The sequence below is a fragment of the Pinus tabuliformis genome, chromosome J (genome assembly GCF_031772625.1).
Source record: "Pinus tabuliformis cultivar Carrire ecotype Pingquan chromosome J, CPIR1, whole genome shotgun sequence".
Classification (NCBI taxonomy): domain Eukaryota; kingdom Viridiplantae; phylum Streptophyta; class Pinopsida; order Pinales; family Pinaceae; genus Pinus; species Pinus tabuliformis.
In genome coordinates, this window is record NC_142295.1 from 1,272,680,459 (window position 1) to 1,272,708,040 (window position 27,582).

Genomic DNA, 27,582 nt, shown 5'->3' on the forward strand with positions numbered 1-27,582 from the left:
AAATGGTAAAGACTCCATATTTTGTGGTGGCAGAGCACATAGGTGTTATAAGTCATAAATGTTTATCCACCCTTAATTTTGTGAAGTAATTTCATCTATAGGAGATCTACCCATGCTCCAATGACCATGGGATTGTATAAAAAGAGCTAAGATATAAGTAGTTAGAGGCATCAATCATGTAAGAGAGTGATAGATCGGAAGTAAGAAGTCTAAGTTTTGGGTCATAGTTTAGGTAGAGGCTCTGTAGCTAAGTGCACAGAGGCCTAGGGTGGAAGTCCACAACTGAGTGCGCAGACCCTTGCGAGTGTGTGTGCAGGGTGAATAGAGTTTGTAATAACTTGAAGAGATTAATAAATAGAAGTATTCTGCAATTTCTATGTCTTTTTTATGATTAATGCATCTTATCATTTTATGTATGTGTGATGCACGAATGTGCATGATTATGTTGGATAACTGAATGCATATCAGAATATCTGTTTACGGGGTGCTAACTAGGAGTAACTATTAAGATAAGTAAGATGCTTGCACTAATCTAAGAATCTGTACGATACGGTACCTTGGTAGTGTGAAAGGGTCTAGATCAAGGGTTAGGGCTGTATAGAGGACAACTGAACACTTTCATGGAGGTATAGAAGGACAGAATTAAAGGCTCGTCTCACAATCCCTAGAGTGAAGTGACCTACGTGAAGGCAGGAATAAAGGGAATAAAATGACATCATGACCATCTCAGGGTGTGAAAAATTAGTTCCAGCACTCCACCATACTACTTTCGGTGAGATTTCATTCCGCGCTCCACAGGCTAATGCCAAAAGGGCCATTAATGTAGGGATTTTTTAAACTAACTAATGTTGAACCTGGGTTAAGTCCCCTCAAGCAAACAAATGGTTCCATTGTTGGGACCCGAATCTACATAAGAGATGTGTGATGTTGTATCACTAGAATCCGACTAAGAAAGAGATTGGAGATTGGTTGGATAGGAAGATCCATGAATTTGCAGCGCAAGAGAACAAAAACCCACAACTAACAAAGAAACAGTGGTTGGATAGGTACCTATATATAGAGATCCACGAGATCTTTTTCTGCTCCTTTCCGATTGAGCTATATGAGTGAATCAAAAAGCTAGCAGATAGTCAAGGAAGGGGGAAATTTGATAGTCCTATTGTACGGACCCTGGAGCTAGTGCAAAGGTTAGAAGCATTGGAGGATAACATCATCTGCATTATCGATCATTGGCTCGATCATGTCATAGGAGGATTTATAAGTTAATTTGCGGTTGACATCTCAGTCAACTATAGCAAGGTGGAGCGACGTTTTTTCAAAGGACCGCGAGGTAAGTACATAAAATATTTGAATAGCTTGATTAAAATGTTATTTTGTGAAAAATGGGTTATGCAGCTACCTTGATGTTTGGGGCTACGTGAAATGGAAAAAATTACAGAAACGAAGGAAAAAGGGTGCTCAATATAGCCAATTGATTTCACCTTCACAAGGTGGCGAAGAGGGAATAGTGCAGGTTTCTCCACAAAGTGATCTTCAGTTAATAAGGAAAGGATTGTTACGAATACCACCTCTAGCTTCACCACCATCACCTACGATGTTGCCCATACCACCTCCATGTAGGTTTTAACCCCGTACAGAAAAAACCTTCATACGAATTCTAAAACTCAGAAAATAAACAATGCAAGATCATAAAACACATGTACACAGAGATTTTCCCCTGGATCCCAAAATCGGGACTACCAGCTTGATTTTTCATTATGTTCCTTTCAATATTACAATACATATTTATACATGCCAAAGCATCCAATACCATGGACCGAAAAATATCACGTCCAATACCATGGAGTGAAAACCATCGAATCCAAAAAACGTGTGAAAATCATGCACAAAACCATAGGTGGGTCCGCCCAACCTAACATAGGGTCCAAAACCAAAATTTTCTGGTGCAGCAAAGTGGGGTTACGGGTGCCCTTCAAACCCCCTGTTAAGTACGTGGAAAGAATGTAACACAACCCAAAATTCTCCCACTTGTTGTTTTCTTTCCACAGGGGGCCACAAGAGAGCTTAGTCATTTTCCTAGCCCTGCAAATGCCCATTGTCTCTCTACACCGAGAGAACTTCTCAGAGCTCATAGATTTTTTCAATGCATGTGAAGTATTCTTCAAAGTGTCCACCTTTACTAGCAACACCTTTTTGTCTTCTATCATATCACTCACAAAGTGATACTGAACATCAATATGCTTTGTCTTTGAATGATATGCAAGGTTCTTTGCCAAGAGAATTGCACTTTGGCTATCACAGTCTATCCTTATAGCTTCGTGTACTAACCCCATACTCGAACACAATCTCTGCAACCAAACTGCTTCCTTTTTTGCATGAGTGGCTACCATGTATTCTGCCTTTGTAGTTGATAGTGCCACTACACATTGTTTCTTACTCATCCAATTGACTACACCTCCAAATAGTTTAAGCACATACCCACTTGTAGATCTTCTCTGATGCAAATCTCCAGCCCAATCTACATCAACAAAGCCACAAATATCCAACACTCTGTCCAATCTTCATCTTCCTTGGTAGCACAGACCATAATCACTAGTGCCACGCAAATACCTGAAAACCTGCTTGACTACTGTCCAATGCTACTTTCTTGGTTTTGACATAAACCTGCTCAATACGTCCACTGCATGTGAAATGTTTGGTCTATACATCAGGGTACTGACTGCACTTGCATATGGAACACGAGACATGTCCTCTTCCTCTTCTTGTGTCTTGGGGCATTGTTAAACAAATAACCTCACACCTACAGGAATAGGAACCTTCACGGTTTATTATCTTGCATATTAAACCTCTGCAGTATTATCTCGACATACTTCCTTTGGTTTAACTAGAGCTTCCTCTTTGCCTGATCTCTTTTAATTTCCATGCCCGGAATATAGTTTGCAGCTCCAAGATCTTTCATGTCGAATTTGGAGGACAATTGGGTCTTCAAATCTTGGATAATTTCTTTGTCATTTCCAACCAGAAACATATCATCCACATACAATACCAAATAAATAACATGGTCACCCATTAATTTAAAATATACACAATGATTTGCTTTTTATTCTGGGGAAGCGAAGTCCCCATAAAAATGTATCAAATATTTGATACCACATCCTTGGTGACTGTTTTAACCCATACAAAGACTTCTTTAACTTGCATACTAGTTCTTTCTTACCCTTCACTACAAAGCCTTCAGGTTGCTTCATGCAGATTTCCTCTTCTAGATCCCTATGAAGAAATGATGTCTTCACATCCATCTGTCCTACCTCAAAATCAAAAGCAGCAACAACAGATAAAAGTAATCTAATAGAATTTACCTTGGCAACAAGAGAAAAAATATCACCAAAATCAATTCCCGACACCTAGGAATAACCTTTTGCTACCATCCGATCATTGTGTTTCTCCACTTTTCCTTCTGCATTTGTCTTCTTTTTGAACACTCATTTGCTGCCAATGGGTTTCCTTCCAGCTGGCAACCCCACCAGATCCCAAACATCTTTTTTGTGCAAAGATGCCATTTCATCAACCATGGCCTCTTTCGAAAGTTTTCTATCCTTTGAATCTACTGCTTCCTTCATAGTTTTGGGATCATCGTCAGTAATAGATAAAGCAAAATTTAAACAGAAATCATATGGACTATATCTTTTAGGCTGTCTTCTTTCTCGAACTAATCTTCTCATAGCTAGAGTTTGTGGCTCTTCATCTTCTGATTCCTCCTCTACTGTAGAGTCTGATTCTTCCTCCTTTAGCTCAAACTCTATCTTCTCAGGTTCCTTTCATTGGACTTCATGTTTAATAACATCTTTCACCTCTCTAAACAACACATCTTGATAGTACATAACCTTCCATGTGACTAGGTTCCAAAGCTTATAACCCTTTAAACCATCCTTATACCCAATAAAGATGCACTTTTCAGATTTACTATCCAACTTGGTTCATTTCTCCTTCGGAACATGTCCATATGCATCACATCCAAATACCCTCAGTTGTGAAAGAGAGGGTTTATTACCAGTCCATACCTCTTATGGAGTCTTGTCCTCCTACGCTAATGAAGGTGACCTATTGACCAGGTAACATGCAGTATCCACCACCTCTACCCAGAATTCCTATCCTAACCCGACACCACTGAGCATGCTTCTTGCCCTTTCCATCAACGTCTTATTCATTCTTTTTGCAACTCCATTTTGCTGAGGTGTATATGGAGTAGTCTTATGCCATGCTATACCACACTTTTTATAGAATTCTTCAAGTTCCTTACCAGAAAACTCTCCACCGTTATCTTTCCTCAGCACCTTTATCTTCTTCTATGTCTGGTTTGCCACCAGAGCCTTAAATTCTTTAAACCTATCAAAGACTTCATATTTATTCTTAAGGAAATATATCCATGTATTCCTTGAGAAGTCATCTATAAATGATACATAGTACACAGACTTACCTAGTGAAGGAACCTTCATAGGTCCAAACACATCATTGTGCACAAGTTCTAATATCTGTTTCGCCCTCTTACTACCAATGGGGAAACTCACCTGATTCTACTTCGCATATACACAATTTGCACAGAAATAAAAATCCAGAGATCTATTACTCATACCTTCTACCATACCTTTACCATGAAGTATCCAAAGGCCCTTTTCTCCAGTATGTCCAAGCCTTGATGCCACAACATGGTCTTCTCTCCAGAGACCACTAGATTTTTTGCTCTACTTTCAAGAACCATAGAACTATTGCACCCATCAATAACATTGCTACATTATAGCTTGTACAGAGTTCCAATCCGAAATCCCCGCATCAATACCAATGCTCCCTGAACCATCTTGCAGGTATCCTTCTCGAACACTATTTTTACACCTGCATCATCTAGCTTTCTAACAGAAATCAAATTTCTAGCTAATGCAGGAATATGTAGAACACCTAGAAGCGTTCTAACCCTTCCACCTTGCAATTTCAACTTTACTTTTCTGCGACCAACGATTCTATCTTTCCTGTCATCCCCCAAGAAGACATCACCACTATGATATTTCTCATACTCATAGAACCACTCTCTATGGGGAGTGAAGTGAAAGGATGCACCTGAGTTAATGAACCATGCCTCATGATCTACATATGTACATGAAGAAGGCAAGTACACATCCCCACCTTCATCTGAGGTGGTTTTCTCCTCTATAAAAGGAGCCTCATCAGATCCCTTCCCTTTGTCAGGAGCTTTAGATTTACAGTCCCTTTTGTAGTGCCCTTCCTTTCCACATTTCCAGCACGCCACCTTTAGAGGTTTTCCTAGAGATTTAGATCTCCTTTTAGATTTAGATCTTCCACTTGATGACTTATTTTTGTTTTTTTTCTGGGTCTACCCTCATACAAACAAGGCATCACCATTTTGGCTCTGCATATTTTTTCGTCTCATCTCCTCTGTCATCAAGTATGAGACTATTTCATCAAAATGAGGCAGTTTCATTGCTACCTATTGCAATAACCAGACTATACCACGAATCTGGTAGAGAACACAACAAACTGATGCACTTATCTTCATCTGAAATTTTAATATCACCAGATGCTAACTGAGATACCACATTATTAAATGCATTCAGATGCTCTATCACCGAGTCTCCATCTTTCATCCTCAGGTTATACAACTTTTTCTGTAGGAATAGTTTATTCAACAGACTTAGATTGGTACAAAGTCCCTAACTTGTCCTACAAAGCCTTCGCTGTAGCTTCCCCTAATACATTTAGGAATACTCAATCTAAGGCACACAATCGTATTGTGCTCTTTTCCTTCCAATCCAACTTCTTCCATTCTTCATCGAACACTCCCATTGGTTTAGTGCCTGGATCTACCGTGATCCACTGGTCTTTATCCACCGACAGATCCTTCATCTTCAGTTTCCACAGCTCAAAACTCTGACCATTAAATTTATCGATCTCTATCTTTCCACTACTTGCCATTTTCTTTCACCACCAAAATTGATCCCACAGATCTCCCACTAAACAGGGTCTACCATAGGCCCGAGCGAAACCCCTCAGCAACAAAGGCATCCCCTTGAAGCCAATGTAGCTCTAATACCAAATGTAGGTTTTAACCCCGTACAAAAATTACGTGCATACGAATTCTAAAAATAGAAAATAAACAATGAGAGATCATAAAACACATATACACAGAGATTTTCCCCTGGATCCCAAAACTGGGACTACCAGCTTGATTTTTCATTATGTTCCTTTCAATGTTACAATACATATTTATACATGCCAAAGCATCCAATACCATGGACCGAAAACCATCGTGTTGCAAAAACATGTGCGAAAATCATGCACAAAACCATAGGTGGGTCCACCCAACCTAACATAGGGTCCAAAACCAAAATTTTCCAGGGCGCTACCCCAAACCCCATAAAGTGGGGTTACGGGTGCCCTTTGAACTCCCTGTTAAATACGTGGAAAGAATATAACACAACCCAACACTCCACCTCCAACATAGTTCAATATGGAAAATTCAATGAAGCTGCCATTGTTCAAAGGCTTGGGGAATGAGGACCCAGACCAATTCTGGTTCATTGTAAAATCTATATGGAAATATTAGGGCATTAAAAATGACAGAATGAGGAAGGTGACATTGGTTAGCACTCTGCAAGATCACGCACTAACCTCGTATATCAAGTATTCTAATGATAACCCGAACGCTGGAGTGGCAGACATCCACACATCACTTAATAGAGAATTGAGTAGGCCTAAATCTGAAGCATATTCTATTGTAGGTTTCAAATAAATCATGGTGCAACCAAGTGAGACACCATGGGAAATTGATTGGAACTTGAATTTTATAATCCCCAAAGCTAACATGAACCTAACAGACGAACAACATTGCGAGTGGTTTGTGGCTTTTCTCCTACCACAATCAAGGGTTACGCTATCACAGCAGAAGATAACAACTCAGGCAAAGGCCTTGGAGATTGTAATGAGACTCCATGAGACCCCGATGCAATATCCTAGTCTGGGGGTTCAATAGATCCATGAGCAATTGAAAATTATTTACCTTGAGATCCAAAGCTTGAAGGAGAACAAAACAATTTAACCAGAGGTGTGCGAGGAAGTATGGTGTCTGAAATGCAACAGTCTAGGACATGACAAAGACCTTTGTCTGGTATTTACAAACTACCTTACAGGAGGAGGACTAATGCCTTTGAGACCAAAAGTTCAAGCAGGACCAAGTGAGGCTTGCGGTTTGCTATCTGTTAGGTAGTAGGAAAACATGCCAAGGGTAACTGCCATCTATTATAGAAGTTTGTACAAACACTGCAACAACTGTTTTGCAACTTTTGTAGATCAGTAGGGAATGATGAGCGTCATTGTAGAAGTTATTAATTGATGATGGATATAACTCCCGCCTATAGGGTTCAAGCCGAAATGCAACCCCCTCACTTGAACGTTAGGATGGTGCGTATAAGATTACAGGGGCGCAAAAGAGGCCAAGGCAGAGGAGGACCTGGTAGAGGTTAGAGACAGTTGATCTACTACAATTGCAGAGGACCCAGACACTATGCCCACAATTTCACTAAATCTACATTTCCGTCGTGCAAGTATTGCACTCTGTTTGATCATGAAATGGAAGACTGTCCTATGTTGATAGCTAGGATACGTGAAAAAGGGGTGCTTCCATCTTCGCTAACTCAGAACCCATAGGTAATGAGGTCTGAGCCACGTGAAGGGGATCCAAACATGAATATAGTGCTCCAGAGTGGAATCATAGTCGGAGATGACAAGGGGAAACAACCAGAAGACAATAGACGAGTTTACAAAGCTCTAGCAAAAGGAACTGAGTTTTATTTGGAGCACACACATGATACCTTCATGGAAGTGAATAAGAGCTTTGTTGAGGCCTCCACCACACGAAGCAAGGATAAACCTAATCAGGATATGGAGCCTTCTATGCTTACAACCTTCTTGGAGACTTGCATGAAGCTACTGCATAATAGCAAGGCTATGAAAGGGCTACAGGAGCTAATAAATATATGTGTAAGAATCACTTTGACTGAGCCCTGCGTAGTGCGAAATAAAGGTAAGCATAAAACAAGGACGGGACGAGAGATGAGACTGACAACATAGATAGTAGAGTATGAGATGGATCGGGTTATCTTGGACCTTGGGTCAGATGTGAACATTCTACCTAATCAGACTTGGGAATGGATGGCGAGACCAGTGTTACAATGGTCTCCAATTCAACTAAGGATGGAAAATCAACAAAAGATCATCCACATGGTATGGCTGTAGGGGTTGACTTTGGATATTGAAGGAGCAAGCACATTGGATGATTTTGAAGTAATAGCAATTGTTGATGACAACAACCCATCTCCTGCACTCCTTGGAATTGATTGGGATTCTGAATGAGAGTGATGACAATCTTGACTTTATCTATAAGATAATAGCACAAGACAAAGATTGGGTGAATCCAATAGTGGATGGATGAATTACATGGGATTGTGAGAGTTTATGCACTTCAGACTCTGACGAAGAACTAGAACGCTGGTAGAATCGGTTACACAAGGTAACTACGCTGAGTTTTATCATGATGACTCGGTTGCTGCATTGTGTGTCATCAAAGGTAAGAAATATGTCTACTTATTATGACCTAAATGATATAGATATTTTTCTGGATGCCATTGAAAGGCAGGTACTAGAAAAGCGGCGCTTCCGAGCGATGGACTGCGTACTACACACTATGCCCGCAAGGTGGTCGGGTACGCACAAGGGAAGCTTTGATGATTGGTGTGAATTTCTGAGAATGATGAGAACTCTATTTGGGAAACTAAAGATGCGAATGAAAGACATGTATGATGGCCAAGATGATCGATGCGTAGCTGGCCAAGTGGGCCCAAGCTTATGGATAGAAGCCCCAACCTGACTGGCTGCACTTGTTTTGTCACACATTGGATATTGTCCCGATGAGCTGGGATGTAGAAATAGAGCTCCATCATGGGACAAGTCAATGGGATATCCTGTGCGAAGGATTCATGATGACATTTAGTTTTGAAGATGGGTTTGACAGTATTGATGAAGCACTACAAGAGGTAAAAGCAACAATCATTAGGATACCCTAGGATTATTTAGACCTCATTCATCCTAAATGGGATACTCAGTTGAGTCACGCGCTAGAATTTTATAACGTAACTCCTGAAGGAGAGGACAAGGATCTACCAAAAATTAACATCCCTAAAATAGAATGTCACTGCAAGGTTAAAGGACTACAGGTTGAGAATCCAAATATAACCGCACTGCTAAAAATGAAACATGTAAACATTGGTACAGAGGCGAAGCCCAAATTTGCAAAGATTGGAGATTACTCGGATGATGCGATGGTGGATAAGGTCACTAAATTGTTGCATGAATACCAGGATTTATTCCCTACCAAGTTCGCAGATCGAAAGGGGATAATCGGTGACCTAGGTATTATGAAGATCACGTTGAAACCCAACGTGAAGCCAATTAAGAAAATACCTTACCATCTCAATCCAAAGTACAAGGAAAAGGTCTGCCTGGAGCTAGTTAATATGCTCACGACAACCATTATTGAGCGTGTGGAAGAGTATGACTGGGTAAGCCCTATCATGGTATAGGAGAAGAAGCAAAAGGATGAAATAATGATATGCGTGGATTTGAGAAAGTTGAATCATGCTTGCATACATGATCCTTTTCAGACCCCATTCATTGATGAAGTGTTGGACAATGTAGCTGGTTAGGAATCATATTCCTTTACTGATGGGTTCTTGGGGTATCATCAGATCAAAATCACGCTAGAAGATAGGAGGAAAATGAACTTCACAATTGAGTGGGATGTTTTCAGTATACTATAATGTCATTTGGATTGAAGAATGCACCCGTAATTTTCTCGCTCGTAGTCGTTGCTGCATTTAAGGACATTATTCATAAATTCTTCGAAGTATACTTTGATGATTGGATTGTATTTGGGCTGGTGAAATGCCATGTAGCAAGCATGCACCTCATGCAAGATACCTGTCGAATATACCAGATCACACTCAACCTAAAGAAGTGTCTATTTATTGTTCCCTTTGGGACCTTGCTAGGTCATGTGGTTTGTAGACATGGACTGATGGTATATCCCACGAAGATCGTGGTGATACTGAACTTAGAAGCATTGAGGAGTGTGAAATAGCTCCGCGCTAACCTAGGACATATGAGATATTATAGAAAGTTTATCAAAGGCTATGCCTAGATCACCGCGCCTATGGAGAAATTGTTGAAGAAGGATATCACATTCTGTTGGAATGAAGATTGTAAGAATAGCCTCGATTTATTGAAAGAAAATATGGTCACTGCATAGATCCTTGCTTTCCCAGATTGGAAGAAGGAGTTTCATGTACATGCTGATGCATCATGTATAGCGCTGGGAGTAGAGCTGACACAGGTTAGTGGAGAAGACCTGGGCCATCTTATTGCGTTTGTAAGAAAAAGGTTGTCTAAAGTGGAGAAGAACTATTCCACTATTGAGCATGAAGGGTTAGCTATGGTACACGTACTCTAGAAGTTTAGGCATTACTTGCTGGGAGGCCATTTTAACATTTACGTAGATCATTCCATGCTGAAGTACTTATTTCTATAAGCCTGTGTTGGGGGGGCGAGAATCTGTATATGTTTGTTATTGTTCTAGGAATATTATTTTGTGGTTATTGTGAAGCCTAGATGACTGAACACGGGACCAGACCATCTGTCATGCATCGAAATAGGAGAAGAGCCCACGAATTTGGAGAAAGGATTGCCTAATGCATAGCTCGTTGCAGTGCATGTCACGGATGGTCATTTTGAAGATACAATATAATTCGTAATGATAGGAACTACCTCAGAAGGATACATTGTCCAACAGAAGAAGGAACTAGTGGTGCGCATTGCAGATTTCTCCATCATAGCTGGGCATCTATACAAAATGGGGTTTGATGAGATATTGCGATGATATGTACCCAATTTTGAAAGAAGTAGCAACCTCGTAGATCCTCATGGGGGCATCACAAGAGAACATTATGCAGGGAGAGTGACCACGGAGAAGATTCTACGCGCAGGGTTGTGGTGGTCAACCCTCCATGAGGACTCAAAAGCATACTGTAAGGTGTGCAATGTATATCAAAGGACTGACAGGCTCACATGGAGAGATGAGATTCCTTTGAATCCTTAGATGATGTTGCAACCCTTTGAGAAATGAGCGATAGATTTTGTGGACCCCATTCAACCCTAAGGAAAGACAGGAGCATGATACGTTATCACCGTGATGATGTGTTTGATTTTTTGGCAAGAGGTAGAGCCTGTGAAGGATTGCACAGGGTCGACCACTGCGAAGGTCCTATTTGAGCATGTGCTGACGAGATTTGGCATTCCAAATATCTTGATGAGTGATCGTGGTATGCATTTTCTGAATTAGATGATCAACACGCCAATGGAGGAATTTCAGGTATATCTTGAGAAGAGCACACCTTATCACCCATGGGCTAATAAGATGGTGGAATCATTAAATAAATTCCTAGAGATTGGACTGACCAAGGTTTGCAGTTCTTATCAAAGTGATTGGTACCTATACATACCTGAAGTGCTATGGGCTTACTGAATGACATGCAAGAAGTTGACTGCACAAACCCCTTTTAGGTTTGTCTATGGTGTTGAAGGGGAAATGCCTATGTAATATATTGTGCCTATCCTGTGCATATAAACGCTCACAAGTATGACAGATAACAGAGCCTTAGAAGAAAGGTTCACAGAGGTAGATGAGATTTAGTAAGAGAGATTTCTAGTTGGATCTCACCAACAGGTCCAAAAGCACCATGAAAAGGCATGGCATGATCGACGTATTAAGTTGTGCACATTTAAGGTAAATGACCTGGTTTTGTTATATGATAGTAAATTTGATCCATTTTCAGGAATGTTTAGGATGCCCTGATTAGGGTCTTATGTCATTAAGGAGATTACGATGGAGGAGTGGTATAGCTAGTCAAATTGAATGGAGATCCCTTCCTAGGAAAGGTGAATGTTTGTTGATTGAAGTCATACATGAGCGGTCCGACCATGTGACTAGATGAAGGTAGCATAGTCTTAGTGCTCTAGGTTTAAGAAAGGAGGCGTGGGACTCTAAACTACACTACTTGGGTTGGGGAGCTACATGATTCAGGGATGGTGCGAAACAAGTATCATAGGGTCTGTGACAACACGAAGGGAGCTACACTACCGAGGAAGAAATCGTGCAGGTCAGTGGAAAAGTGACCATTAAAGTCATTTCTCATCATTTGATGATATCAATGTGGCCAAATGGAGTGGGTGACCGACATTTAAGATGAAATTTATGCCTCATATCCTTGAAAATCTGTCGCCAAGTTGGCATTAATGAGCCGAATTTGGGGGGAACGGTCAGATTTAAATTCAAAATGCCCTACAAATTACAAGTGGCTATCTTTTGAAAAACACTTGGCATTTTAAGAATTGAGTTGTTGAGGTATCTGGCACCAATGAACTGAGAATTCTTCGAGACTTTCAAGGAATATCCCAAGTTTGCAAACATTCTAGAGATGACGCATGCACTGTTAGAAAGCGTTACATTGACACCTGTAGAGATTACAAATATAAAACAAGTAGTAGAGGAGGCGGCAAAGGAAATGGAAATAGAGGTAGAAGTAGCTGCTCTCGAAGTGGCCGAAGTATTGGCAGATGTCCCTAAATCACCAAGGATGTTGAGACTGAAGCCGACCCCAACCAAGGAAACCATGAAAGACAATAAGGGCAAGTGGCCTACTATACCAGTGTGTGCATCACCAAGGGGAAACCTACCAAAACCCATTGCGCAGGAGAAAGGCGAGGCCATAAATTTGCAACTAGAGGAGGAAGATGTTGAAGACATCCTGATGGATGACGAGGATGTGGGAGTTGAAGTTGAGGAGGTTGAGACCCAAATCACGGACCCTATTACTCGGTTGCGAGAGTATGTCCCTCCGCGCAAGCCTATGTCCAACGTGCCAAACAACATTGATGAGAGTAATACTCTCCAACAAACCTCTCTACTGCCCAATGACATTGCTTTTGATGGTCTGCACTTGGAACGAGTGCCGCTACTAAAAATTGAAGATTAGGACTTGGCGAACCACGAAAAGTTCCCACATCTAGTGACCGAGCAGTTGATGCACCACATCATTGACACGAATTTGGGAATGAACGCATTGGAGCCATGAAGCAGCTATGAAGAAGCTATTGTGCTTGGTGCATGATGGGTGTCTATGGCTAGAGGAGCCGATACCCATCACAGATAGGTTGATTCACCGAATCACGCGACTACCATATATAGGAGAGAATCCGACCATGATCTTTGGCAGAAAAGGTGGCGAGTAGGCCCTCACAAAGTGAATCAAGGAGAAATTTAAACTAGTGAAGAGGCCACGTGGATGCACTGTATCTAGTATATGCAACCTTGTTGTGAAGGTATCCACGCAGATCCTAGCGGGGAAGGTAATGAGGAACTACCACACCAATAAGGTGTCGACGCCTATCGTCGTGCTCATAGCACAGTGCACTGAAGGAGTCTAGTTCAATTGGTCAGACTACCTTCAAAGAGAATTCATGGAAAACTACCACAAAGCATAAGAGTTTAGCAAGCCATTCCATTACACATGCCTCTTCTTGTCAATTGTGCTGGTAGCGTGGGAGCTGCCAGAGGATAGCCAATTACCTTCGATCACACTAGACCTACCTAAAGCAGCGAGGTACGCCTCATTGTGGGCAACCAAGGACATGCAGTGAGTCAGGGACAAAAGGATCTTTTGGATCTTTATGGAAAATAGTATTTGGATGCCCATCAATTCCAATCCACGATTGTCGCCTACAGTGTACACCAACGTGCAGGTCTACGCTGAATTTAAGGCTAACTTCCATCAAGTATCCATGAGGGTACGGAAAGACCATATGCATAAATGGCATGAATTGACGTATTTGGCAATGGATGATGCCATTGGTGGGGTTCTTAATCAACATTTAGTAGAGTGGTAGTCGATAATAGATTTGGCAGTGTGCAAAAGCAAGTTTGCCGCATAGAAGAAAAAGGACGAGGCCATGAAGCAGACAGGTGGGACTGGGCCGGGCTCTGACAAAGGCATGTGGTTTCCTTCACCTAAGACTAAGGAGGGAAACAGAATAACAACATGGTGTGGACCCTCAAGGGACGTTTGGCCACATCAAGCACCCAATGGAGCTGGAGAAAGGAGGGTTGTGGAAGAAATCAAAGGCAACTAAGACCTTGCTAGACCTCATTACATTCATAGAGGGTGATTTACATGATATCAATAATACAGTGAGGGATGTCACCGAGGAGGCCCTAAAGTGGTTGGAACAACAAAAACAGATCATCTTAGGGGCTATCCAAATAGGGTTGTAGGAATTGCAGACCTATGTGTCGTACGTTGGTATGGTGTCTACCAGCCTAGCTATCGACACTTTAGAGGCTGACAATATGTTATGCATGAAGACTTCTAGTGCGATAGTGCTACCATATAGAACATTGAACATAGAGAGGGAGGTTGAAAAGCCCACTATCAACACCCTAAATGGATTAGGGTTCAACTTGGTAGCACTCCCGTGTGAAGCATTCCACCTTTTGTAGGATGCAGTAATTGCAGAACTGAGGGCCTGAGAGCATTGTGCCCTCCAAGTGATCAACGAACAATGGATCAATAAAAAGTAGATGGGCCTACAGAGAAATGTTGCCATCACAACTGAGACCAAGGCGACCAATCAGAGAAAGCGCATTTTACAGGTCATTGAGGAGGCATGTAGAATGGTCCCAAAGTTGGCCATTTCATTGGAGGAGATAGTCGAGGTACGCATCTGCAAGTTTGCCATAGGGGTGCATGACACTTGAACTGAGATGTTGCAGGTTCAGTTAGAGTTGAACCTATAGAATAAAGAGTTAAAGTTAAAGGACCAGCCTTCAACTCAGCCAGAAGTGAAGGAACAATGGGCAACCACTGTCACTGAAGCAGTAGCGGCGATGGACAATGTAGTAGCAGACTACATGCAATTGTTTGAACAATATTTTGAGGTCCTGAAAAGCTTGCAGGAGGACCCCAATGTATAAAGGCTAGAGATAGAAGTGTGTAATCTCCAACAATGCTACAATGAGGTTAAGGGCATAACGCGAACCGTCGCGGTTGCACAGAGACTAGCCAAGCTGCAGGATGCCAAGCAGTTGAAGGAACAGGTGGATGTAGCGCTGCACAAGGAAATAGTTCTCAAGGCAAGACTAAAGCCTTGGCTGGATGAGGCTTATGTAGTAATAGGCAATATCAAAGGAAAATTTGTGACTCTACAGGCAACACAACAAAAACTTCAGGCTGACAGCGGAAGAGGAGTGACTGAGAAGACAGTGGAAGACATGAAGCAGGCAGCAACTCAGTGCAGGACCGAAGTTGTGGTCATACGGGTCGAGATGGAATGACTTCATGCAAATATCTTCATGCCTACCGAGTGACTCGAGGATAAGTCATGATGTTTGTTTTAGCGGCCTGTTAAGAACGAGATCCCCCATAAGTCATAAAGGGTTCTCCTCCCTTAGTTTTGTAAAGTAAAGTTGGTTGTAGGAGATCTATCCATGGTCCATGGACCATGGGATTGTATAAAAGGAGCTAAGCTCTATGTAGTTAGAGGCATCAATCATTTAAGTGAGTGATAGCTCTGAAGTAAGAAGTGTAAGTTTTGGGTCGTAGCATAGGTAGAGGATTTGCAGCTAAGTGCACAGAGGATTAGGGTGGAAGTCTGCAGCTAAGTGCGCAGACCCTTGTAGCTGTGTGCGCAGGGTGAGTAGAGTTTGTAATCACTTGAAGAGATTAATAAAGAGAAGTATTCTACAATTTTCATGTCTTTGTTCTGATTAATGCTTCTTACCATTTTATGTATGTGTGATGTGCAAAATGTGCATGATTATGTTGGATAACTGAACACATATAAGAGTATATGTTTATGTTGTGCTAACTAGCAATAACTATTAAGATAAGTAACATACCTGGACTAATCTAGGAATCTACATGTGATCAAAATTTAAAAAGGAATGCAAAAAATTATAGAGATAACCATAAACACAGATATGCAGCGGAAATAATACTTCATTTCATTAATGTAAAATACTGAAATATGCTTACAGACAGGAATGGAAATAAACCAGCTAGGGTGATGGTAGCTTATCTACAAGAAGAGATGTGGCAGCTACATGCCTCTAAACTGTCTTAGAATGAGGCTCAAGGGCCTTTTTATTATTTAACAATAAGAGCAAACCCTAAACAACCAAAACCCTAACCCGAGGAGATGTAACGCCAAGAGTTTATGGGCCCCATTGGGGTGAGTTGGACAACCAACTTCCTAGGGTCGTGACTTGGTCATATTATCTCTGTTGACATGCATGATAGCCCATTGGAAAGATCTCTCCGAGGACTACGACATAGAAGACAATTTTAGAAAAAAATCTCTAGTGGTAGATTTCGAAAAAAACGTCATTTAGGGCCTCAAAATGGCACAAGAAGTTTAGGACCCGAAAACTTGCTAAAAATAGTAAATTGTGCTATAATTAAGGAAACTGAGAAACTAAAAGAAGCAATGTTGGGGGTCCAAGTGGAATTGGTGGCTGGCCACCAATATCCACCTAGATCATTTCTGCCCCCTTAGGAAGCAATGGTCCCCATTGCGTTGAGTTCCTCCACGAGATGAGGGAACCTTTGCTGAACTTGGTCCCTGGTGAGCCACTTGCCCTGGTGAAGGAGTTGGCTTGATTGACAACTCGATACAGTTAGATATTCTACAGGTGACTGTGCTTGATCTGTGTGTTCATGATCTGATTAGTTGGATCTTGTTCCATGCAATCAAGATTTAACTATGTTGGTGTGAGTTGTTTTGCAACGTTGGATGTGTCTAGTAATGGTAGAAAGTATGGTCGAAGGCGGTCCACATTGGACATTGGGTGCAAGCCAAGGAATGGGGGAATGTTGAGCTCAAATGCATTGTCTCCCATAGCCTTGGTAATGGTGTAAGGACCATATCAGAGTGGTCTGAGTTTCCAATAGGCTCCGGTAAGGCATTCCTTTTGCAAATGCAACTAGATTTTGTCGCCCACCTGAAACTTGTGTGGCACCCGATGTTGATCATGTCACTACTTGTAATTGGCATTTGATTTCTCTAGAATGTCATGGAACTGCTGGGGAATATGTGGGATGTGATCAATGAAGCTGTTTGCCATATCTTTTTCGGACTAGACATGAGCCAAATCTGTGTGAGTAACTACAAATGGCATGGCCACATGAATGGGACATAGTGGCTGGAATCCCAAGCCCACCTGAAAGGGGCTGTGGCTAGTCAAGCTGTGGAGAGCCTGATTGCAGCTGTTTTGAACATAGGAGAGGCTCTCGTCCCATGTGCGTGGATCTTCGAATAGTACATGCGCAGAATGTGTATGATCATCTTCTTGACAAACTCTATCTGACCATCAATTTGAGGATGGAAGGTTGTGGACTTAGTGAGCTTGGTGTCTAGCATTGACTAGGGACTGGACCAAAATGTACCGAGGAACCTGCTATCCCGATCTGAGATGATAGACTGTGGGATCCCAAAGTGTACCCACAGTCGTTCAAAGAAGAGTTTAGCATTAGCTTCTTCTGTCATATTCTTCTTGCAAGCTGCCATAATGGCCATCTTCAAGAACCTGTCGATGGCCACAAAAACATAGTCATTTCCATGCTTAGTGGACGGAAGGCCTGACATGTAATCCATGTAGATGGATTTCCAATGTTGACTAGGGGTAGGCAAAGAGGTATAGAGGCCTTTCTTCTTGATGGTCGGTGTGGCAATGGTGCAGGCAGTGCATGATCTGATGTACTTCCCGAAATCCTGTCAAAGGTTCGGCCAATAGAAATACTTCTACAACACTGCCACCATTTTTTCGATCCTGAAATGACCAACAACCTGACTGTAGTTTGCTTCCCAAATCATCTTGGCATGCTCGCTTGCAGGAACACAAAGGTGACCCAGGTGGCATAACAGGGCATCCTGGAGGTGAGAATCTGGAACATGTTGACCCTCCAAGAGTGGCTGGTATGTGTGGCCGAATTCTAGGTCAATTTTGTAGACAAGTGGCCAATCAGAAGTCTCATGCCCACAAGAGTTGAGCATGGTGGTTAATGCCATGATCGGTGGTTGACTAAGGCAATCTAGAAAATTATTGGTGTTTCCCTTCTTATACGTGATATTCAAATGGAACTGTTAGAGGTATGTGGACCACTTTTGATGGCGATAATTCTATAATTTCCCTTGGGTTTGTATGAACTGCAAGGGTCGGTGGTCTGTGTGGATGACCGTTTCCTTCCCCAAAATGTAATGCTTCCATTGTCGACAAGCCTATATTATGGAATAAATCTCTTTGCCATAAGTGGGATACTTCTGAACTATGTCTAAAAGTGTCTCACTATTATATGCCACACGATGCCCATGTTGAGTAAGCACTGCCCCAATAGCATAGTAAGAGGCATCTGTCTCAACCTCAAATGGTTGTTGGAAGTCTGGTAATGCAAGAACTGGTGCAAAACAGAGGTGATCTTTCAACTCTATCAATGCCTTCTATTGAGATTCAGACCAAAAGAATTTTGCTTTCACTCCTCCCTTGGTGACTTGACTGAAGGGCCAAGTGATATGAGAAAATACCAACACAAACCTATGGTAGAAGCTAGCAAGGCCTAGAAAGCTGTGAAGCTCTGTCAAAGTGGTCGGAGATGGACAATCTCGAATGACTTGGATCTTGGCTGGATCCACATGCACCCCCTATTCATCAATAATTTATCCCCAATACTAAACCTGGGTCATGCAAAATGTTCATTTCTCCAAATCGGCACATAACTTGTCTTGTCGCAGTGTTTGTAGAACCTGTCGGATGTGGTGGAGGTGCTCTTCCCAACTCTAGTTGAAGATCGGGATTTCCTTCAAGTATAACACTATAGATGAGTTGGTGAATGGCTGAAAGATGTCATCCATGAGCCTCATGAAGGTTGCAGGAGCATTCGTTAATCTGAAAGGCATAAGCAACCATTTGAAAAGGCCCTCCTTGGCTTTGATGGTAGTCTTCCACACATCAGATGGTTTGATTGGTACCTGGTGATATCCTGACTTCAAATCGATCTTGCTGAAATATTTTTCCCACTTCAGTTGGTCCAGGAGGTCATCAATCCATGGGATTAGGTACTTATTATGGACAGTGATCTTGTTCAGTTCCGATAGTCAATACAGAGTCTCCAAGTCCCATCCTTCTTCTTTACCAACATTATCGGGCTCCCACAAGGCAATGAACTCAGACAGATGTGACCTTTTTGAAGTAGCTGCTAAATCTACCTCTTGATTTCATCGTTCTCCAGAATGAAGTGCCGATAGATTGGTCCATTGGGCGGCGGTGCACCTAGGGTCAGATCAGTATAGTGCTTGACCTGATAGTGCAGGGGAACCCCTGTGGGGGAGGTGAATATGTCCTCGTACTCCTCCATGACCTTGTCCATCTGTAGTTGTTGTGTGGAGGGGCCCTGTCTGGAGGTCGTGGCCACCATATTTTTCTTTCCTTGAGGGCGTACCATAATGAAAACAAGTTTCCCAGTTATGGAAATGAGCTTACTACATTGTTTTGCACTAACCAAAGAGATGGCAGTAGGTGGTGCTACCTCTGGTATCCTTTACAACTTATTTCCAAAAGTGACAATAACAACACAGGGCATTGATTCATACACAACATGTCACTTCTACATGTATGGTTGTCCTAATAATACATCAGAAACTTCAAGGGGAGCAATGTCACACAATACCTCATCCGGGAGGGGCTTGATGTTGCATGGAAAGTGACACTATTGGCTCACGTGAAGATCTCGTCCTTGGTGAAGCCACCTGATGGTGTACGACTGTGGATGTGTTGTGGTCGATAAGCCGAGTTGCTTCACAACATCTGCCAAAATGAGGTTCTTTCGGCTCCCGCTGTCGATAACGAACTCTAGCGGGGAACCCTTTACCCACATCTCGGAGTGGAATAGAAGCTCCTCCTCCTCTGGATCTTCAAGTTCCTACTTCTGGATCTTCGTGGTGGCAATGGTGGCATTGGGCTCCACATCGATAATCTGCTTCCCTTTATCATTCCCCTTATCGGGTTCTGACTCTGATTCGGATTTAAACAGGAATGCAACAAATTACAAAGATAACCATATACACAAAGATGCAACGGAAATAATACTTCATTTCATTAATGGAAAATATTGAAATATGCTTACAACCAGAAATCTAAATAAACCATCTAGGGTGATGGTAGCTTATCTATGAGAAGAGATGTGGTGTCTACATACCTCTAAACTGTTAAAAATTGTGTTACAATGAGGCTCGAAGGCCTATTTATTGTTGAGAAGCAATGGAAAACCTTTCACATCCCAAAACCTAACCCTAGAAGATGAAACGCCAAATTGTGGACCATGTTTGGGTAAATTGGTACATCAATTTCCTGGGGTCGTAACTTTGGCATATGATCTCCGTTTGACACATATAATAGCTCATTAGAAAGATCTATCCTAGCACTACCACTCTCGGAGGCAACATGGATGCATGGTCCCATGTTGCCCCTAATTTCCCAAAAAACGTCGTTTAGGGCCTCAAAATGGCTCCGGAAGTTTAGTAGCCGAAAAACTGCTAAAAATAGTAAACTATGCTATAAATTAGGGAACTGAAAAACTGAAAGAGACAGTTGTGGGGGTCCAAATGGGATAGGTGGGTGGCCACCAACATCCACCTCGATCATTACTCCCCCCTTAGGAAGCAATGGTCCCCATTAAGTTGAGTTCATCCCTGAGATAAGGAAGATTTCGCTGATCTGGGTCTCTGGTGAGCTGTCCTGCAATCTCTGATGTGTCCAAAAATGGTGGGAAGCATGATCAGCGATGGTCCACATTGAAAAATCGGTGCAAGCAAAGGAATGGAGGAATGTTGTGCTTCAAAGCATTGTTTCCCGTAGCCTTGGTACTGGTGTAAGGACCATGTCGGAGTGGTCGGAGCTTCTGATGGGCTCTTGTAAGGCGTTCTTTCTGCAGATGTAACCAAACTTTGTCGCCCACCTGAAACTTGTGTGGTACCCCTGTGGGTGAGGAGAAGTTGTACCTATGTCTTGTCATGACTGTATCCCTTTGCTGCTGCTACTGCATGGAGGAACCCTTCACGGGGGTCATGGATGTGATGACAATCTTCCCCTTACCTTGGGAGTGAATCAGACAGATGAATTTCCTCGTCTGGGAGATGAGCTTTCTACCTTTCTTAGTGGTGATCAAAGATGTGGTGGTAGGTGGGGCTACCTCCAGTATCCTGTATAATGAATTATTCAAAGAAATAATGACAGCACGAGGCCTTGATTCATACACAACATGTCGCCTCCACAAGTATGGTTGGCCTAGTAATACATCACAAACATCCAAAGGTGTAACATCACATAGTACCTCGTCTGTGAAGGGATTGATGCTGTAGGGAAGGCGGCACTACTGGCGAACTTTGAGATCTCATCCTTCGTGAAGCCATCCGATACTGTACGGCTGGGGGTGTGGTGTAGTCGGTAGGCCCAATCGCTTCACGACCTCTGCTGAAATAAGGTTCTTTTGGCTGCCACTGTCGAAAATGAATTTCAGCGGCGAACCCTTCACCCACATTTGTGAGTGGAAAAGGTGCTCTCCTTCCTCTGGATTTTTGGGCTCATTTTTCTGGATCTTAGCAGTGGAAACAGTGGCAGTGGGATCTTCATCAATGATTTGCTTCCCTTTTCCATTCTCCTTGTCGGGTTCTGGCTTAGGGTCATAACATGCATCTCATTCAGAAGCCTTCAACTCGGCCACCAGCGACTGCTTGGTCCGACATTCACTTGTGTTATGAGTGGGACTCTTGTGGAACTCACACCACTTTCCTGTGTCCTTCTTCGGCTTCGTGGTGTTGTTCTTTTCTTGTGGCTTCGACGGGTTGTCGTGGGTCACCCCACCTTGGCTTTGTCCTTTGGGCTTCGGATTTGCAGATCCAAAGTCTCGCTTCTTTTGTTTGAACTTTTGCTCGATTTTGACAGCGTATCGGTATGCTGTGCCGAGTGAGGAGATGTTCAAGAACTCCATCTCTTCCTGGATGTATCTATGTAGGCAGTCGCAGTATTTGAGTACCAGATGTAGCTCAAAATCTTTGATACCCAATTGTGTACGAAGGGTATGAAAAATGTTTGTGAACTCCGGCACATCTTGGTCTCGTCCCTGCCACAGTGTGGTCCATTTGATGTATTTGTCCTCATAGCTTTTGACAGGGTAGTACTTCTCCTTGATGGCATCTAGGAAGTCATTCCAAGTGGGTGCGGCTAAAAACAGTGAGCCTGTACTTTCATCCTTCTGCTTGCAGTATGTTTCCCACCAGTCCTTGACATGGGGGGCTGCTTTGAGAAGAGCGAAAACAATCTTTTCCTGACTTGAAAATTCATGAACATAAAAATAACCCTCTAGAAGATTTAACCATTTATCTACGGCATCTGCGTCTATCTGACCCTCGAATATGGGGATTTCAAAATTAACCTGTACCTTAAAGGGCTTGGCGTTTTCAGAGTAGCTGCTGGAAGTCGATGCGTCACTTTTGGGTAGCCACTGAGGATCTGGGCAAAGTTGTCCATCATTGCGTTCCGTTGTTGCTCGAGGGCTTCTTCGAGCAAGATTTTGACAAGATCTCCTACTCCCTTGTCTTTCTTCTCATCCGCCATGGGAGGCCGTTGGGATTTGCGAGGCTGGTCTTGCAAAGGTTCGACCAGTTCAAGCCCTAACTCCTTATATCCTGACCTTGTTGGGGACATGGAAAGAAAAATAGAGAAAAAGCAGACCGCTCTGATACCACTAATCCAGATTTAAATAGGAACGCAACAAATTACAGAGATAACCATATACACAAAGATGCAGCAGAAATAATACTTCATTTCATTAATGGAAAATATTGAAATATGCTTACAACCAGAAATGGAAATAAACCAGCTAGCGCGATGGTAGCTTATCTATGAGAAGAGATGTGGTGGCTACATGCCTTTGAAATGTTAAAAAATTGTGTTACAATGAGGCTCGAAGGACTATTTATTGTTGAGAAACAATGGAAAACATTTCACATCCCGAAACCTAACCCTAGAAGATGAAATGCCAAATTGTGGACCACGTTTGGGTAAATTGGTACATCAATTTCCTGGGGTCATAACTTTGGCATAAGATCTTCGTTTGACGGGTACAACAGCTCGTTATAAAGATCTATCCGAGCACTACCACTTTGGGAGACAACAAAAAACATCATTTAGGGCCTAAAAACGGCTCCGAAAGTTTAGTACCCAAAAACTACTAAAAATAGTAAACTGTGCTATAATTTAGGGAACTGAAAAACTGAAAGAGACAGTTGTGCGGGTCCAAATGGGATAGGTGGGTGGCAACCAACATCCACCTGGATCAGACTCATGGTTGGAACATGCATCTGATTCTGAAACCTTTAGCTCAGCCACCAGTGACTACTTGGCCCGACACTCACTTGTGTTGTGAGTGGAGCTCTTATGGAACTCACACCACTTTCTCGTGTCCTTTTTCGGCTTCGCGGCACTATTCTTTGCTTGCAGCTTTGGCGGGTTGTCTTGGGCCACCTCTCCTTAGCTTTGTCCCTTGTTCTGCAGTTTGGGGGCACCTTTCCCTTGTTTCAGATTTGCTGATCTAAAGACTCGCTTCTTCTGTTTAAACTTTTGATCGACCTTGACGGCATACGGATATGCCATGCCGAGCGAGGAGATGTTCAGGCAATCTATTTATTCTTGGATGTACTTGTGCAGGGAGCTACGGTATTTGAGTGCCAAATGCTGGTATGTGTCCTTGATACCCAACTTTGTGCGAAGGGTATAGAAAATATTGGTAAACTCTGGCACGTCTTGGTCCCTTCTCTGCCGCAGTGTGGCCCAATTTATGTATTCATCCTCATAGCTTCTGACAGGGTAGTACTGCTCCTTGATGGCATTGCGAAATGAATTCCAGGTGGGTGCGGTTGAAAATAGTGAGCCTATACTTTCATCCTTTTGCTCGTAGTATATTTCCCACCAATCCTTGATGTGCGGGGATGCTTTGAGAACAGCGAAACTAATCTTTTCCCGAATTGAAAAATCATGAACAGAAAAATAACCCTCTAGCACATTTGACCATTGATCGACAACATCTGCATCTATCTAACCCTTGAATCTGGGGATTTCAAAATTAACTTGTACCTTAAATAGTGTGGGGTTTCCAGAGTTGCTGTTGGAAGTCGATGTGTCGCCCATGGGTAGCCACTGAAGGATCTGGGAAAAGTTGTCCATTATCGCATTCCTTTGTCACTTGAGGGCTTCTTCGGGAAAGATTTTGATAGGATCTCTTGCCCCCTCATCTTTCTTTCCATTCGCCATGGGAGGCCATCGGGATTTGCAAGGTTGGTTTACAAAGGTTCAACCAGTTCAAGTCGTAACTCCTTATATCCTGACCTCGTTGGGGACATGTAAAGAAAAATAGAGAAGAAAAGCAGATTTCTCTAATACCACTGATTTGAGTTTAAATAGGAATGCAACAAATTATAGAGATAACAATAAAGATAGAGATGCAACGAAAATAATACTTCATTTCATTAATGTAAAATACTGAAATATGCTTACAAACATGAATGGAAATCAACCAGCTAGGGCAATGGTAGCTTATCTCTGAGAAGAGATGTGGCGGCTACATGCCTCTAAACTATCTTATAATGAGGCTCAAGAGCCTTTTTATTATCGAACAATAAGAGCAAAACCTAAACAACAAAAACCCTAACCCGAGGAGATGTAACACCAAGATTTTATTGGCCCTGTTGGGGTGAGTTAGACAACCAACTTCCTGGGGTTGCGACTTGGTCATATTATCTCTGTTTGACATGCACGATAGCCTGTTGGAAAGATCTCTTCGAGGACTACAACGAAAATGTGATTTCAAATAAAAAATCATCGGCAATAGATTTCCCAAAAAAACATCATTTAGGGCCTCAAAATGGCTCTGGAAGTTTAGGACCCGAAAAACTACTAAAAATAGTGAACTATGCTATAATTAAGGAAACTGAAAAACTGAAAGAAGCAATGCTAGGGATCCAAGAGGAATTGGTAGGTGGCCATCAATATCCAATTGGATCAGCATGATACACTACCTTGGCAACGCGAAAGGGTTTAGATGAAGGGTTATGGCTGTGTGAAGGATAACCAAACCCTTTCGCAGAGGTATAGAAGGAGGAAATTGAAGGCTCATCTGAGAAGCCCTAGACCCAAGTGACCTATAGGAAGGTAGGAATAAAATGAATAAAACGACATCACGACCATCTCAGGGTGTGGAAACTTGGTTCCAGCATCCCCACATACTGCTTCGGGTGAGACTTCAGTCCACACTCTGTGGGTTGATGCTGAAAAGGCCAGTAGTGTAGGGATTTGTTTGTCTAACTAACACTAAACCTAGGTTAGGTCCCCTCAAGAAAACATATTCTTGCAAGCTCAGTGCATAAGCTAGTATGCTTGTTCTCTCATCATCATAAACACAAATAACCATGTCATTGACACCAGTTGGTAAAATCATCTTACCCACTCCATTACCACCAAGAGAACCAACTCATGAGACAAACATAGGACTATAGCTTCTCAGAGAGTCAACTCTAATACACCCCAATAAATTTTCATGTAAACTCTGTAAGTTTTACCCCAATTTAGCTTCCAAACACTTCAGATAGATTTAATGATTTTACTAGTGAGGGAGGGATGCTTTCCTCAGGCACCTCTGTTCCACATTTATCTTGCATGTTTAAGGTAGATTAAGACATGATCGTCTCTCCTATTGGAATTTTTTGAACTGGATGAAAAAAAAATTCTTCTAGTTCACTGCCACTTGCAACGGTGGACGAAGTGATAGAACCGACTTCTTGCCCTTGGAATGTCATAGGTACATCCTGAGTTTTTATTGATTGGCCTTCAACTTTCCATATTGCATCTAATGTATCTTCCAAATCAGCTTGGATATGAGAATCCTTCTGTGACACTTTCCAACATGTTCCTTGATATTCATCCAATCCATTTGATTTATCCCTACTATCAATTGTTTCAAAAGGAATTGTATCATAAACATTCATATTGGCATCGCATTCACTATTGTCCATTTCAAACTTATGAAACATCGCACAATTGGTTGTAGTGGATGAATCTCTAATGTATGGACCTCATTCCACATCACCTAGATTCTAGGTTATTTTACCTTCAGCTGATTTAATAATCTCCATGCCTTCATCTAATTTCCCATTCACAGTACCAGTTCCCTCCAAATGGTCACATGGTAGGACTTTTCCACATTCCCAGGTATGGAAACCTGTCGAGATCCATTATTTAAAGCATGTTTGTTTTCGTCTAGATATCTTTGAGCTAAAGTTTCCAAAAATAGATAGCTATGTCCATAAAATTTCCATCAATCTTGGAGCATGTTTCCTCTATCATCGGAATTCCAAAAATACCACTAGAATTGTTACTATCTTTGAATATACCCTCACTCTCTCCAAATTTTTCATTTATTCTAGGCTCATATTCCTTATGTGGATTCTTAAAATTCTCCAGTGGAGTAGATTCCAATTTGGCAAGAGATTTTATCACTCTAAGAGATAAATTTAAAAGGAAAGATGATGATCCCATTCACAAGCATCATAAAGAAGAAGATGGATTATGCTATTTAGCTTTGAAATTTCAGCAACAGGTCTTCTATATCTCCTATCACTAATGATGGGCTCTTGCAACAAAACCTTTTTGAATTTAATGGATTGCATGAAAAGAATGAACTTTATGAAGAAATTATTTCCAAGAAATTTCAATAAACAAATATGGAAATATTCATTAAGTACAAATATTAATCTACGATAATATCATGTTAGACAACCTAAAGTACACTAAAAAACTGTTACATACATCTATAATATCACCTCAAATCCAACTATTTCTTTATGCAATGTTCCTTTAAGCTATGTATTTTTCCTCCTTGATTCAGGAACCTTAATACAAGAATAAAAGGATTGACATGTGGCAATTATACATCCTGTCTGATAGAGAAAAAGTAAAACCTCTCTAAACAACATTTCCACTTTATCTGAATCCTATTCATTTGCATGAAAATGCACATTAATTTGGATTTAGGGGGTCCTACGCCATAGGTATGATAGGCATATAAATTAATTACCAAACATCTATCCATATGTACAATTTGTATCATAAATTACCTCTACATCTTCCTTTTTGAGCCAATCTTGTTGATATGGATCATGGAACTCTAATTTTTGAGGTGGAAAATGCATAGACAAAACATGTTGGCTTAAGGGGCTCAGACCCAGGTTTATAGTTAGCTACACTAACCAGAAAAACCCTATACTACCAGCCCTTTCGGCAATGATCTGTGTAGCGTAGACCAT

At 41.8% G+C, this 27,582-nt stretch overlaps 1 pseudogene; it reads right to left on the reverse strand.

The window, feature by feature from the left end:
- The window catches only part of LOC149231887 (1-phosphatidylinositol-3-phosphate 5-kinase FAB1A-like), a 47,019-nt pseudogene that overhangs the window by 1,452 nt on the left and 17,985 nt on the right, over positions 1-27,582 (reverse strand).